At 39.9% G+C, this 4636-nt stretch overlaps 1 long non-coding RNA gene across 1 annotated transcript; it reads right to left on the bottom strand.

Annotated features, from left to right (window-relative positions):
* Window positions 1-427: 427 nt before the first annotated feature.
* Window positions 428-4181, bottom strand: LOC138950677 (uncharacterized). The gene is made up of 3 exons (XR_011450767.1): window positions 3670-4181; window positions 2299-2389; window positions 428-1333 (listed from the first exon to the last, which is right to left on the bottom strand). It is a non-coding gene; the product is annotated as an uncharacterized lncRNA (long non-coding RNA).
* Between the last annotated feature and the right edge of the window lie 455 nt (window positions 4182-4636).

Raw genomic sequence — 4636 nt, 5'->3', positions numbered from 1 at the left:
GAAGTTTCCATTCTGATTCGGTTATTTTATTTGGTGCTATATGTTTGCTTCACATTGTTTCTTCTTTTACATTGCTAAACACATCCATAATGCATGCATGGCTCATTCGAAAGAGGGCAACTGAATAACTGATGCCCAATAGCAATAAATACTGAACAACTGAACAATAAATAGCAATAAATGATGACAGCGCCAAGTTTTTAAGTACAAAGTGAAATCATGTGACTGGACAAAGGCACAATTACAAAATACAAATAAAAAAATCGAGGCTCATTTTAAATTAAGTTCTCAGCTCATGGGGAAGCATAAGGTGACCCTAGAAACCGAAATTAGGAGACCTCCCGCCCCCAGGGCAGACTACAAAAAAAAAAGGGGGGGGGGGGGCTAATTTGTGAAAAAGTATAAAAGGAATCGAAAACTGTATGTATTTAGTTAATACCCCAAAAATTGTATAGTATATACAATGTCAGACCCTAAAGAAAGTTTGTTAGTCTTTGCTTAGGCAAAACAAAGCAAAATAGCCTGTTTACGGTATCCCGACCAACCCTATTTTTCTAGACCAACCCTAGACTTTTTTTTTTGGCATTTGGAAAAAAAGAAAAAGAAAACAAAATCAATTTTGTTCCTGTTTTTTTGCAAAATAATTTAAAAAGATGGTTATAAATTTTTTTTAAGAAAAGCCGACCTACCGACCCTCTTTTTGTGTGCCTATGTTACTGTAAACAGACTAAAAGGTACATCAGAAACAACACACCAGGGAGGGTCCAAAATTGTATCAAAATATAGATGGTAGGGAATTCAAAATAAAAAAGACAATAGACAAAACATGTACTTCGGCTCATAGAGCCTTCTTTAATTTTTGACTCATTAAGTCCATGCTCCGAGAGTCCTTTTTTTAATTTTGAATTGCCTACCATCTATTTTTTTATACAATTTTGGACCCTCTTTGTACGGAGAGAGTTGGCAATTGTTAATCACATTCTCTCATCTCATTGACTCTCCTTCAGCTCCTTGGTAACATGCGTTCCCGTCTCTGCCAGGATTGGACACAGCAGCAGATAACCGGTAAATATGTAACAGGCATAAATGGCAAAATAGCTCGCCTCGCCTGATAATATATGAGACAACTGTTCTACTACAAAGTCTTTCTTGGGAGGCTTGGCTAATTTACTCGCTCGTTTTACACGGGGTTCCATCGTTTTCTTTTCTAATCGGAAAACCTTGCTCCTCAGTTTGTTGACCTTCTGCCAAAGTTCCGCTTCACGAGGGGATGGGGAAGATGACGACTTTGATGCTTTACATCCTATGTCCTCCAGGATCGCCTGAATGTCATCTAAAAAAGAAAACACACATAAAATAACATAACCATAACAAGTTACAACCTGGAAGAAATTAAAACACGTGTAATTAAATCACAAAATGAAAATAAACAATAGCGTAGGAAGGCAGGCCAGAAATGAAGTGTATTAGCAACTATGGATACGATGTGGAACAATGATGGAATTGACCTTGTTTGGTACTGAATGGGTGAGGCCATTAGAACTGTACCTACTATATAAGCTTCATATTGATTGATTGATTGACTGATTGATTAGGACAACAGTACCAGGTAAACTCCTCACACACCATGCCTCTTTCTTTCTTTCTTTATTTGGTGTTTAACGTCGTTTTCAACCACGAAGCTTATATCGCGACGGGGAAAGGGGGGGGGGGGGGAGATGGGAATAGAGCCACTTAATTGTTTCTTGTTACACCATGCCTCTAACAGGATATGTTTCCCATCTTTACGTGTTGGAACTACAGGTACAATTTCATCCATCCATGCATCCGCCCTATACAGCTTCTTCTTCTTCTTCTGCGCTCGTGGGCTGAAACTCCCACATGCACTCATTTTTTTTGCACAAGTGGAATTTTACGTGTATGATCGTTTTTACCCCGCCATTTAGGCAGCCATACGCCGCTTTCGGAGGAAGCGTGCGGGGTATTTTTGTGTTTCTAAAACCCACCGAACTCTGACATGGATTACAAGATCTTGTGCTTGCGTGTACACACCAAGGGGGATAAGTCACTAGCAGGTCTGCACATAAGTTGACCTGGGAGATCGGAAACATCTCCACACTTAACCCACCAGGCGGCCGCGACCGGGATTCGAACCCTCGACCTTCCGAGTTAATAGACCGACGTCTTACCACCCCGCCACAGCGCCCGTCACCCTATACAGCAATTATCAACTATGTAATGGATGGGTTTAAACATTTTTTGATGTCAGGGTGTTCTTCATGGTTAAAAATCTCTTACCTGGTTGAACAATTTGTGCATCAGGCGACAGGTCGGTGCTGGCTTCATTTGTAGCTACCCTTTGCGATGGTGGCTTCCTCCCACTAGCAACCTGCAAATGCACAGCTCTTTAACTGACAAACTCACAACCAACACCCAGTCACAATGAAACAATTCTCCCAATTTCATGGCATTGGTCTGAGGCCACACAAAAAAGTGTATGTTTCTCGTAAGGCAAAACAAAAAATAATCTGTTTACAGTATCCGGACCGACCCTATTTTTTTCCCACCGGCCCTAGACTTTTTTTGGGGCATTAAAAAATGAAATTAAAATATTCAGATGGCTAAAATACAAAAATAAAAAGCCGACCTACCGACGCTATTTTTGGGGGGCCTATGTTACCTTAAACAGACTTTTTTTGTGGCCTAACATGACTAAAGGTGGAGATTTTTTTTCTAAACTTTTTTTTTTTAAACCATCTTTTTAACTTATTTTGTTTGTTTGTTTGTTTGTTTATTTGTTGCTTAACGTCCAGCCGACTACGCAGAGCCATATCAGGACGAGGAAGGGGGGGATGAAGGGGGCCACTTGTCAAGCGATTCCTGTTTACAAATGCACTAACCCATTACTTGTGTCCCAGCAGGCTTTAGTAAAACTAAATTAATACCTACTGGAAGATTACCAGTTTCCAGTATGTTAAAATAGGCTTAACCTATCTACTGCTGGACTTACATCAGAACACTAACAGATTAAACTATACATGAATCGCGAGACAAGCGGCAAGAGAAGAGATTTTTGGAAAAAATACAGGTGAATGAGCAAGAAGGCAGAAAAAAGAAAAGAATTCATGAAGAAAAAGAGAGCATGACAGGAAAGAGGAACCAAAAATCTACCTAACAGCAAACTAGAAAGCTCCTGCGGTTCCAAAAACAGGAGGGGCCTTTAATTTCATAACCGCAGTGCCCCACTGCGGGAAACTTATTTTGTTGAAAAACAGGAAAACAATTGATTTTCGAATACCCCTTTTATTTTTGAAAATGCAAAATAAAAGTCTAGGGTCGTCGGGAAAACATAGGTAGGGTCAGGTGACCAGAAACATACAACTTTTTTGTTGTTGACGCCGACCCTATACTTTTTTTGCCATTTGGGGCTGTTTTTTGGCAAAATAAGTTCATCATAATCATCATAATCAAGACGTCGATCCAAAATAAGTAACTTTTTTTTGTTGGCCTTATCATTTTTTTGCGCTAAATGCAAACAGGCATTATTTGATGGGAACAATGCTGTTTTTTTTCAATTCTTACATCAGCCTCAAACTTGTCATTACTCAACCTGCATTTAATAGTGTGCTTCATTGGTTTGCAAAAACCTAAAACCAATAAATAAATAACCTTCGGTGGTGAATTGGGCACTGCAAACAATGTCGGGACAGCATTCCACACAAGTGATCCTCTCTGCAGGATTGTTTTACTGGTTGGCCTCAAAGTGATCAGTACAAAGCTTGAGACCTTGAACATCAGCTGGCTGCAGCTTTTCAAAGTCCTCTCGCCTTGTGAATTGCATCCATATTCTGCACCTAGTTTGACAATAAAAACAACAATGTTATTGTTAAACTAAGCAAAAAGGAAAGACAAAAAATAAATCAGATCTTCAGTCTAAATCTAACGCTCTGCCTGAACGCAAAACGGATGAGTGATGTACCTTTGTACTGTAGTTTTCCCGTAAGCAAGGTTTGATAAAGATTTCGGCAAATATGCCCACGGGTAGTTTGTCATCAAGTGTAAACTGTTGTTTTGTACTGACTGCTGACTCACACTCACAGTCGTAAGTACAGTGTACACAGGCACAGGTACACACGCAGACACACGCGTACATAGTACAGCTAGTACAGAAATCTCAGCATGAACCGATCCATGCTATGTTTGTAATATTTCATTTGCATATTAGTTCTATAAATACTGTAGTATCATAGCAGACAAAAATGCCCAGAGACAGTTGGCTTATAAATCTGAGTGAGTTGACTCGAGCCATTGCATTCTCATTCTGAAGAAGGTAAACCTGATGAAATAATCGCTGCACAACCCACCTTTTTTCTTCTTTAGGGAACTTGTGGAAAGTTTTCCCGAAGCAGCTCTGTTTGTAACGGGCGTTCTTGCAACAAAAAGCCGAGCACAATATTTACCACCACCTCGCACGCGATCGGTACCTACGCGATCCGCCATTTTGTTTTCGCCGTCAGCATGTGACTAGGGACGATAACCCACAAACACTTTTTCGCATTTTCTTCGCAAGTTCCACGTCTTCCTTATGTACAGTGTTTGGTGGTAATTATTAGTCTTTCTTTCTTTATTTGGTGTT

This window comes from Littorina saxatilis, linkage group LG16, assembly GCF_037325665.1.
Source record: "Littorina saxatilis isolate snail1 linkage group LG16, US_GU_Lsax_2.0, whole genome shotgun sequence".
Lineage (NCBI taxonomy): Eukaryota > Metazoa > Mollusca > Gastropoda > Littorinimorpha > Littorinidae > Littorina > Littorina saxatilis.
This window is presented reverse-complemented; position numbering and strand designations above follow the sequence as displayed.